The following is a 12,934-nucleotide window of genomic DNA, read 5'->3' as shown; positions in this document are numbered from 1 at the left end:
CTCCCGGTCAGAAGGAAAATATTCTTGATAGATCATACTACTCATTAGGAGGCCTGACACCTTATGCATCTCGTGCAACGCCAACCCTAACTCCCCATGCCTGGTCAAGAATGTGTTCGTGTCAGAATTGTAAATCTCCTATAGTGCCAGGAAGTAGGGAACACTTATTGTCAGTCCATAAGTAGTGGGGCGGACCGCTTCATATAAACCACTCCCCTTCAACTCGGTCTCGAATCGGTTTAGGATATAATGGCTTAAGCGGGTCCACCAAAGCTTGTCAGATGAGTGCACCCAACCAAAACACCGGTGACCGGTGATCGGTTACTGGCATTTCTCGACCTAAATTCGCAAGTCGATTCTTCACAGTGTTGGCCACGGTAAAGACTTCACCCCTGGGCAGATCATTCAATCCCAAGACCATGATTATCCGATTCTAATCACTTGATCCAGGAATCGTGCCATGGGTAACATATCCGCAATGAACACGGTCGTGCTCCTTCGTTAGCACCCATGACATTTCCTGCGAGACAGCTTGACATCGAAGTTCTATGAGTGAGCGGTGACGGAGAATTAGAGGAAGGTATAGAGGCCCACCATCATCATGATGCAGCCATTGTTCGGCTTCTAAACACACAGCAGCTGGATTTTCAGTAGAATCGCCGAACAGATACTCCGGCTTCCTCAACGGATGTGTGGAACTTGGGTCCTTCACTAAAGGCACATCCGTAATCAGTTGCCTTAAGGTACGATGCTCTCCCTTCCATATTAATTGTTGAAATTTGTCTGGTGCATCCAAAGCAAATTGAGGGGCCGTCGGTACAGGGATAGGTTCGTCAGTGGTGGCATAGGCCTCACTAGAGCGACCTTCCACTCCGAGAGCATTGAGTACCCTCGAGCGAAAATTAATTGAAACTTCCCAAATCAGGTATCAACTATCAAGGATTTATGATTTGTTCAACTAGCTACGGGGAGCATAGCATTTCTCAAAGATTGATCTTCGTTCTGGTTAATTTCAATTATAAGTGCGGGAAAAGGATATTTCCAAAACCACATTTCTGACTCGATATGGGTCGTTTGAGTTTCTTGTCATACCATTTGGGTTGACTAATGTACCTGCGGTATTCATAAGTCCCTTCACATTTAAACATTGTCGTTTTAGGAGGGCTACATAAGAAAAGGATATCTGCGGTATTCATAAGTCCCTTCACATTTAAACATTGTCGTTTTAGGAGGGCTACATAAGAAAAGGATATAAATAATTTAAACAACTTTCAAGTAACTTATGAACAGAAATAAAAAAAAGGGCCAATACAGCAAGAAGATAAGGTTAGCAAGCTGTGTTACCAGCAACTTTGCCTCTGCCATCCTCAGATATAGCAATATCAGTTGTTTGAGGCCATGAATCAAATTTTGAATGGAAAACCACAGTCTTAAATCCCTCTATAACACGAATTATATGAGCTGGTGGCCGGTCAGGACTACGAAGCAATTCCTGCACAGAGAAATAAAATGTATTTGGAAATTAAATCAAAGAAACCTAGAAAACATTGAAAAGAGAAGGACGGATAATACTTCTATAGCAGTGCTTTTCGGGTTTTTGGTGATGAGGTTTCTCGTGGGCATTGTGTCGAACAGTTAGTGGGCATTGGTGAAGGAGTTGCATTTTGCGTACAGATTGAGGAAGTTGTTGAAGAGAAAGGGATTTTGGGTTGGGGGAGTTGAGATGAGAATGAAGGCATGGAGATAGAGGGGGAGGTTGACGAGGAAGAGGAGGAGGAGGAGGAAGAGGATGAGGAGGAGGAGGGCGAGGGGGAGGTTGAAGAGGATGAGGAGAAGGAGGGAGAGGGGGGTTAGGAGCAAGAACTTGTTTTTGAGGAGGGGGTTTATTGCAAAAAATCACATCAGCTCTGGTCGGAACAGTAACTCCGACCAAATTTAAGGCCTATATGGTACCGGATTCGAAAATTTATACCAATCTGACAAAACTAAAAGAAAATATACCAACATGTTACCAAGCCTCTAATAATATACCAATCTGACCATTTTGCCTTTTAAAAATATCAAATAAATTTAGAAAAATATAAAACTTTGGGATATGATTATAAACATGATAATGAACATGTTACAAAAAGAATTTTGAATTTTCATTCCCCATTTGTAAAATCTTATTATTTTTCAAAATCACATAAGTAGAAACATGTTGAAAACTTGATTTTGTCTGAATGACTTAAACAAAACTTTAAAACACTTTAGAATGGATTTATAGACTTATATAAGATATGAAAATAGTGTAAATAAGTCTTCAATCCATAAACATAATATTTTGCAAATTTAATAGAATATAAAACACGTAAATGTGAAAAATATATTGCTTCATATCTATATAGCTAAACCAAAACAACTTATTCACATAAAAAAATAAATATTATATATATATTTTTTTACAAAAACTTTTGTGAATAAAACACATAAACCATTAAATTGTGTGTGTATAATATCGAGCTTAAGGTATCAACACACGAAGTATAAACCCTAAACTAATTTACCCAAGCTATGAGATCTTCAATATGCTTGACTTGGTTGCGGATGAAGCTTGATCTTGAATATGTGATAATCAAATTTTATTATAATTTTATACCATCATTATCTATTTTATATGAATAAATATGCCACTAATAATTGTTTTTATCTTTAATTGCATGTTAATGAAGAATAAAACTCAAAAATCTCATCTCTCACCAAAAACCCATTGATTTAATGAAGAAAACAAGTATGAAGCCCAAAAGCCCAAACTCAAATACAACAAATTTAGCGGATAGCAACCAGAGAGGACATGGCATCGATGCCAGCATCGATTCCTGTATTGATGCCAGCATCGATACCCCTATCGATGCTGGTATCGATACCATCGTACAGTCAGTTACGAATTAAGGGCTGTAATTTGTTGTTTTGGATAAGATTTTTATCCAATGGCTCTCATTCACTAATGTTTACTATAAATAGGGGTAGAGAGTGAGGGGTTAGAGGTGTGAAAATTTTTGTAACTCTATTTGGATAGGAGGGTCACTCTTAATTGAGAAGGTTTTCCAAATTTATAACTTTTGTTATAATTAATAAAATACTTTTTTTACCACTTTAAATATTTTTTCTCTTTGTTGGATGATGAAGATGGAGATGAAGAATTATTTGGAGGTTTGCATTTCTTTTATTTCTTTTTAGTAATTTCTTTATTATTGCTTATTAGTTAGATTTACATTCATGCTTGTAGTGTAGATTTATTTTCTTGTCTTTTTATTTCCTTTTTCTACTTTAATTTGTAGAGTAGATTTAATTTCTTGTTCATAGATTCGATTTTTCTTTTCTTTTTTGTAATTAGTTATTTTTCTTATTGTTTTTATTTCTTAAGATGTGAAATTAATTCTTGTAGGAATCTTAGAATTGTATGAAACTAGTCTAATTTCCTTTATGTTATGTAAATTATTCTCTTACACTTAAAATGATCATGTATAGGATAATCAACTAGAGAACTAATTGATAGAAGAAGAATTTGATAATCTATACTTATCTTGAGTGGTTTGATAGGTTATACTTATGAATTCTAGGATTACTATCTTGTTGTTGTTCTTATCATGATTTTTATTTTGACTTAGATGATAATTTGATAGGTTATACTTTTCTTAAATGGTTTGATAGTCTATATTTAATAAATCTAAATTGAAATATGACAAAAAGAGAATAGTTTGTATTTAATAATTGAGATTAGCTAGTAGATTCAATTCTAGATTTCTCATATCTTTAATTGAACCCTCCTGTTCGTGGGAAAAATCGTAGCTTTCATTGAAGTCATTGTGCTCTTTGGCAATTGTTTATCGATTACACAAAGATCCGGTCTTTTTATAAGATCCGGTTACAACGAGATCAAAAGAAAATAAAAAAAATTACAACTTTTTCCTTGTTTGTCGAACGAATCACGAGCTCCTGTTTTGCGGTCACTTGCTTTTGTGGGTTGTTCGCCTGCACCGGGGTTAATCCGTGGACCACCGCGCGATCTAGATCCGGTTGGATCTACACAATATAGCGGGTGTTATCTCACGAAGGAAATAACAGCCGAGGGTACTATTTCACCAAGGAAATAATAACCTTCTCGGGATCAAAAACCAAGTTTTGATCCTAAGTATTACCGTGCAGATCTTAGATCTGATCTCTCTCGAACTCCTACCTTGTTTGACGTGGATGATCACCAAGAACCAGATCTGAAAATCCAAGTCTTCAAAGCTTCAAAACTCCAAAGTCGAGATCTCAATTCAGCAGAGATTCGCCTCCAAAAGTTCCAACCTCCAACAATGAGCCCTTCATCCTCTATTTATAGGCACTTAGAACCAGATTTGGGCTCAGATCTGGGCCCAGATCTGGGCTTGGCCCAGGTGGCCGGCCACCTAGGTGGCTCGGCCACCGAGTGTGACGCTCCTGGGTTCACACAAGGCTGCAGTCCAAGGTGAAACCAAGAATGTCAAACCTGTCATGCACACACTGTGCAATAACATGTTTCACCATCACAATTAACATCTATCTAGTAGAGCCAACAACTGGTGTAGGTACAAAACAGGTAAAAGATAATACAAGGAATACTGATGAAATGATAATAGTCATGTAAATATCTCTTCATCCAACGTACAAAAATACATAGTCAAGATCTGAGTAGATAAACTGGAATACTCAACAAGTCTCAAATTCAAATATCTGACAAAAAGGAAATAAGGCACACAACCTTTACAACTTCTAGAACAAGATTCTCAAATGTCTAACAAAAAAAAAATCTACTGTGGAACTCCAGAAGAAAATATATAACTAAATAGACGGCAGAGGCTAAAATGCATCCCCATCAACCTGCGACTCTCCGGGCTTCTGGCTCGTTACCTGAAAGTGGGAGGGACAACGAGTGTCAAAGCGCTAGCAAGCAACATCACAACCAACCCCAAGGGGATAGGGCTCGTTGTATAAGAAAATACAGTTAATATATAAGAGATCTAAAATCATTGATCTTACTAAAGAGGGTTTTAGTATTTAGAAATTTACAACACGAGCATAGGTACGTCAAGAGAAATAATCCAAACTAGGAAACCCTCATGTATATACCTTGTGTCTCAAATTGTAAATCTCTAAACACCAAATCCGAGGTTCTAGTACAGGAAAACAATAATAAAAGGAATACAACTAATCTCAGAGCATAAATACAGTGCCATGATATCACTAACATGAGTAGCATGTCATAACTTACATGAATATCATGTCGTAATCTACATAAGTGTCATGTCAAACTCACATGAGTGACATGTCAGAAAACGATTGAGTGTCTAAAACATAGACTATATAGATTAAACGTCCAACTCATAGACTGCATGAAGTAAACGTCCAACTTAGGAACTGAATACAGCCGTCATCCAACGCATGGACCGGATGTGACCGTTGTCCAACGCATGGACCGGATGGTAATGCATATCCAGCACAAGGATTAAATAGCAATGCATGTCTAACACGAGGACTAAGTGGGGAGGGTGTCCAACACGAGGACTAAAAGGTAATGCTTGTCCAACACGAGGACTTCTATGGATTATAGTCCAACACGAGGACTGTGTAACTGTGAAAAGTATATGCAGACAGATATACATAATCTATACTTACACGCATTCCGATGTACATGTCTAAACTTGTGTCAAAAGGTCATCTCATGTATAGGTGAATTCATATTCACTGCAAATAAATACTCAATAAACCAGGCACTCCTCAAGTCCAAACATGGTAGATAGTACCCTTGAATATGTAAACACTGTATACATACATACTTATAAATATATATATACCGCAGATGATTTAAACAGAAGCACGAACGACACAGAAAGAAAAATACTGCGATGAGTCGACTCGTGCTCAAATATGAGTTGACTCAGCAGAACACATATAATAGCAAGAAAGGGCTTCATGAGTCGACTCATGACTTATGGGTCGACTCGTATACTGACGAGTCGACTCAGCAGAAGCAAAAAGGCAACACAACTAGACTTCGTGAGTCGACTCATTACAGTCATGGGTCGACTCAACCTGTTGAGTCGACTCATGATGACCATGGGTCGACTCACAGGCTGAACAAAGCATTTCTCCCAACTGTAACTTGTTTCAAACGATCCACACTTCCATTTTAAATGATCTACACTTCTATAGCCATTGATTTTCTACTATGATACAGTGAGAAAAACATATTTATCATGAGAAACGATTTTCTTGTAGGTTAAAATCTAACATTTAACTCCTATACATGAAAGAAAGCATTTAATCAAAATAAAACTCATATTTTTATTCTTTAAATAAAATTCCAGATCTGGGTTTTCATGAAAAACTTGTTGGTGGGGATTTAAAATCCGAAATACATGATTTCTAGCATTAACCCTAACAAGGATATTGATTTACACTTGAAAATAGGTCTTAGGCTCAATAAAACTTATGGAAAATAGTTATAAACTATTAAAAACATGGGAGAAGGGTTGGGGGAGATGTTACTCGCCTCAAAAGTGATGATGAATGATCCCCTTCGCTGCAATCTACGAAAAGCCGCTGAAAATCCCCAAAAATCGCCCAAGAAATCCTAAAAACGAGCTAGGGTTTAGAGGGGGAGAGGAGGCTAGGGTTTCTCTAGGGTTTTCTGATCAACAAGAGTGTTTTCGGGTGGGGAGAAATATATATGAGTGGGTAAAACCCGACCCGAAACCCAAACAAACCTGACCCAGAAAACCAGAAAAACCCCGATGAGTCGACTCATGACAGTCATGGGTCGACTCATGACTCATGGGTCGACTCATAATATACTGAGTCGACTTAGCAGAGACTAATGACCATGGGAGATGATATCATGAGTCGACTCATGACAATCATGGGTCGACTCATGAGCTGAGAACTGAGTTTCTTCGACACTGATGCTTATGATTTGCAAATTTGCAAACTCAACCTCATAACTGATGCATATATACATTCTCATAAACTCAAAATAAATGCTAGATATCATGAACAATCATATCATATAGATATTTATCATAAATAAATATTATTTCTCACTAATAGTAACATATATAAATTGTCAAAATCTAGGGGTCTTACATTCTTCCCTCCTTAAAGGAATTTCGTCCTCGAAATTCGGAAACTATATGCATTTCACAACATGAACTTCCAAATAAACATATAGAGATATTTATACTTAACGATCTAAAATGGTAACACTCCCGCTCAAACCCTAATCTAGTGGAACTAGTACATCGGGTGAAAAATCCAAATAAACATCATCAAAACAAGAAGGCCAACAAAATCCTCCTTAAGCTCGATCTCTGGTGCATCCAATACTCGCTGCTGCTCCTCATCATGCAAGTGTTTCTTGAGCATAGAAACATGAAACACATTGTGTATACTAGACATCAATGCTGGAAGATCTAGTCTGTATGACACAACTCTAATGCGCTCTAAAATATGGAATGGTCTAATATATTTCGGCGCAAGCTTCCCCCGTCGTCCAAATCGCTGCACGCCCTTCATAGGTGATACCTTCAACATAACTGAATCCCCAGCCTGAAACTCCAAGGGTCTTCGCCTCTTATCTGCATAGCTCTTCTGCCGACTCTGAGCGGCTAGAATCCGCTCCCTGATCAATACTACCTTCTCGTTAGTCTGCCTCACCAGCTCTGGCCCAAGCATCAAGCTGTCCTCTGGCTCTGCCCAACATATCGGCGATCTACAGGGCCTCCCGTATAATGCCTCATATGGCGCCATACCGATCGTCGCCTGATAACTGTTGTTATAAGCGAATTCTACCAATGGAATATGATCCTCCCAGCTGCCTTGGAAGTCAATAACACATGCCCGCAACATGTCCTCCAACACCTGATTTACCCTCTCCGTCTGACCATCCGTCTGGGGGTGGAATACACTGCTATAAGATAGCCTGCTACCCAATGAGTCCTTGAAACTCCTCCAAAAATGTGAAGTGAACACTGAACCTCGACCCGATACAATCGTGTCTGGAACTCTATGAAGTCGAACTATCTCCCTGATAAATATCCTCGTATATGCCTCGGCAGTATAGGTAGTCCTCACTGGAATGAAATGGGCCGACTTTGTCAATCGGTCCACAATCACCCAAACTGAATCATTCCCCTTTTTCGACTTCGGCAATCCCCACAATAAAATCCATGAAAATGTCTGCCCACTTCCACTCTGGAATGGGTAAAGGCTGAAGTATCCCTACCGGTCTCTGATGCTCCGCCTTTACCTGCTCATAGGTAAAACATCTAGCCACATAGTCTGCAATCTCTCTACGCATACCGCTCCACCAGAAATATCTCTTCAAGTTCTTGTACATCTTGGTGGTTCCTGGATACACTGTGTACCGAGTACGGTGTGCCTCATCAAATAACTCTCTCTTCAGCTCTATACTGGCTGGCATAACCAATCTACCCTTCATCTGTAGACCTCCATCAGCTCCAATGGTCCAATCAGTCATAGGCTCTTTGGAAATCTCCCCTTTTCGGATTTGAATCCAAGAGTCTCCCAATGGAACTCTGACAACTCTGTCACTCCAAGATGGCTACACTGCCACAGCTCCCAAAAATGCATTGGTTCCTCTAATTTCGGGTCTAAAATCAAACTGGATAAGAGTGATTAGATCCCGATGTAGTGAACACCTCAAAGCCGAAATCCGATGTCGATGCTTCCTGCTTAAGGCATCTGCTACGACGTTTGCCTTCCCCGGATGGTACTGAATTGCAAACTCGTAGTCCTTGATAAACTCAATCCACCTCCTTTGTCTCTGATTGAGCTCCTTCTGAGAAAAGAGGTACTTTAGACTCTGATGGTCTGTGAATAACTCAAACTGTACTCCATATAAGTAGTACCTCCATGACTTTAGTGCAAATACCACTGCTGCTAACTCCAAGTCATGAGTGGGATAGTTCTGCTCATGCACCCTCAACTGCCGTGAGATATAGGCTACTACCCTCTGAGTCTGCATCAATACGCCTCCTAAGCCTGCCAATGATGCATCTGTGTAGACGACGAATGTCCTGTCGTTGTCTGGAATAGTCAAAACTGGTGCTGAGGTCAACTTAGCCTTCAAGATATCAAAGGCCTTCTGACATTCTGTGCTCCAAATAAACTATACACCCTTCTTCGTAAGGCGTGAAAGTGGCGTCGAAATCTTCGAGAAGTCCTGGATGAACTTCCTGTAGTAGCCTGCTAATCCCAAAAAGCTACGAATCTCTGTCACTGTCTTTGGTGGCTCCCAATCAAGCACTGCTGTAACCTTAGCTGGGTCTACTGATATGCCCTCTCTGCTGATGATGTGGCTAAGAAATCTCACTTCTGAAAGTCAAAACTCGTACTTGCTGAACTTGGCATATAGCTGGTGCTCCCGTAGGATCTGCAAAGCTAAACGGATGTGCTGCTCATGATCTGCCTCCGATCTCGAATAAATGAGGATGTCGTCGATGAAAACAATCACGAACTAATCCAAGAATGGACGAAAAAAAAAACTCGGTTCATCAAGTCCATGAATACCGCGGGTGCATTGGTCAACCCAAATGGCATGACCAAGAATTCGAAAGATCCATAGTGCGTGAGGAAAGCGGTCTTGGGGATATCCATCTCCCGAACCCGCAACTGATGATAACCAGAACGAAGATCAATCTTCGAGAAAAAATCGTGCTCCCTGCAACTAGTCGAACAAGTCATCAATCCTAGGAAGTGGGTACGTATTCCGGATAGTGACTTTGTTCAACTCCCGATAATCTATACATAATCTCATACTGCCGTCCTTCTTCTTCATGAAGAGGACCGGCGCGCCCCACGGAGAATGACTCCGACGAATAAAACCCTGAGCTAACGACTCATCCAACTGGGTCCGAAGCTCCCTCATCTCAACTGGTGCCATGCGATAGGGTGCGTGGGATATCGGGGCTGTGCCTGGCTACAACTCAATACAGAACTCTACCTCTCTCACCGGAGGTAATCCAGGTATGTCCTGAAGACATCCTGATACTCTGAGACAACTCTAGTCTCCAATAACTCAGCACCCTGATCCCGTCGCATCACCCCCTCGATGTATGCCAGAAATGACTCCGCAAGTCGGTTGTCCTGAGAGGCGGCTACAATCATTTCGGACCCATCAGACGCTCGCAACTTGACTGTCTTCGCAAAGCAGTCAATACTAATATGGTAGGAAGACAACCAATCCATACCAAGGATGACATCGAACTCGGACATATGCAACACTATCAAATCCACTATGAACTCCGACTCGTCTAAACTGACGGTACACCTCCTACAAACGCTCTCCAAAAGCGATACCTCACCTAAAGGGGTGGAAACTGATAAAGGGGTGTCTAGAGGCTGAGCTACGAGCTGGAGTCTAGCCATAAATGCATGCGATATGAAGGAATGCGAAGCTCCCGAATCGAAAAGAATACGGGCGGAAAAAGAAATTCACAAAGAACGTACTCTCAACTATGGCTCCGCTAGCTCCATAATCGCGTGGAATAACCACATAAACCCTGCTCGTGGCTGTAGACTGCTCTGCTGCTGGAGCTGGAGAAAATGGGACAATCCGCCCCTATAGTTAAAACAAGTTCCCCGGAACTTATGCTGCTGACGTGCTTTATGATCTTGTTGAGATCCCTTCTTATGAGGGCCCTGCTGTTGCTGTTGAGGTCCAGTCAAGGGTCTCTTGTTTTTATCCTTGTCTCCGACGTGCACTCTCTTAGTACTCCCTTCCTTGTCCCTCTGAAACTTAGCTGTCCCATTTTTTTGAGAAATGGCGGTTTCAGCTACTGGTGGTGGTGGTGGTGTAATGTGCACAAGCTCCTCGATTGCTGCTATCCTAGCGACTAGGGGAGCCATAAGATCTACTAGGTACTGGGGAGCCTTACAATTTTCACAACATATAGTATTTGCACAAATACTTTAAACTTATACAAAAATAGTTGTCATAAAAAAAATTTCAAATTTTGAGATATACGCATATATCGTCCTCACTCATACTAGGAAATCCTTACGGACTCTATACATGAATCCTAGGAAACTCTATCCTAGCTCCACGACTCGACACAGGATGATTCTAAGGATACTGGAACTACAGCTCTGATACCAACTGTGACGCTCCTGGGTTCACACAAGGTGGCAGTCCAAGGTGAAACCAAGAATGTCAAACCTGCCATGCACCACACCGTGCAATAACATATTTCACCATCACAATTAACATCTATATAGTAGAGTCAACAACTGGTGTAGGTACAAAACAGGTAAAAGATAATACAAGGAATACTGATAAAATGATAATAGTCATGTAAATATCTCATCATCCAACGTACAAAAATACATAGTCAAGATCTGAGTAGATAAACTGGAATACTCAACAAGTCTCAAATACAAATATCTGACAAAAAGGAAATAAGGCACACAGCCTTTACAACTTCTAGAACAAGATTCTCAAATGTCTAAACAAAAAAAAAATCTTCTGTGGAACTCCAGAAGAAAATATATAACTAAATAGACGGCGAAGGCTAAAATGCATCCCCATCAACCTGCGACTCTCCGGGCATCTGGCTCGTTACCTGAAAGGGGGAGGGACAACGAGCGTCAAAGCGCTAGCGAGCAACATCACAACCAACCCCAAGGGGATAGGGCTCGTTGTATAAGAAAATACAGTTAATATATAAGAGATCTAAAATCATTGATCTTACTAAAGAGGGTTTTAGTATTTAGAAATTTACAGCACGAGCATAGGTACGTCGAGCGAAATAAAAACAAGGAAACCCTCATATATATACCTTGTGTCTCAAATTGTAAATCTCTAAACACCAAATCCGAGGTTCTAGTACAGGAAAACAATAATAAAAGGAATACAACTAATCTCAGAGCATAAATACAGTGCCATAACATCACTAACATGAGTAGCATGTCATAACTTACATGAATATCATGTCGTAATCTACATAAGTGTCATGTCAAACTCACATGAGTGACATGTCAGAAAACGATTAAGTGTCCAAAACATAGACTATATAAATTAAACGTCCAACCCATAGACTGCGTGAAGTAAACGTCCAGCTTATGAACTGGATGTGACCGTCGTCCAACGCATGGACCGGATGTGACCGTTGTCCAACGCATGGACCGGATGGTAATGCATATCCAGCACGAGGATTAAATAGCAATGCATGTCCAACACGAGGACTAAGTGGGGAGGGTGTCCAACACGAGGACTAAAAGGTAATGCTTGTCCAACACGAGGACTTCTATGGATTATAGTCCAACACGAGGAGTATGTAACTGTGAAAAGTATATGCAGACAGATATACATAATCTATACTTACACGCATTCTGATGTACATGTCTAAACTTGTGTCAAAAGGTCATCTCACATGTATAGGTGAATTCATATTCACTGCAAATAAATACTCAATAAACCAGGCACTCCTCAAGTCCAAACATGGTAGATAGTACGCTTGAATATGTAAACACTGTATACATACATACTTATGGATATATATATACCGCAGATGATTTAAACAGAAGCACGAACGACACAGAAAGAAAAATACTGCGATGAGTCGACTCGTGCTCAAATATGAGTTGACTCAGCAGAACACATATAATAGCAAGAAAGGGCTTCATGAGTCGACTCATGACAGTCATGGATCGACTCATGACTTATGGGTCGACTCGTATACTGACGAGTCGACTCAGCACAAGCAAAAAGGCAACACAACTAGACTTCGTGAGTTGACTCATGATAGTCATGGGTCGACTCAACCTGTTGAGTCGACTCATGATGAGCCATAGGTCGACTCACGGGCTGAACAAAGCATTTCTCCCAACTGTAACTTGTTTCAAACGATCA

The sequence above is a fragment of the Asparagus officinalis genome, chromosome 2 (assembly GCF_001876935.1).
Source record: "Asparagus officinalis chromosome 2, Aspof.V1, whole genome shotgun sequence".
In the NCBI taxonomy this organism is placed as follows: Eukaryota; Viridiplantae; Streptophyta; class Magnoliopsida; order Asparagales; family Asparagaceae; genus Asparagus; species Asparagus officinalis.
The sequence above is the reverse complement of the archived record's forward strand: the minus strand, read 5'-3'. Positions refer to the sequence as shown.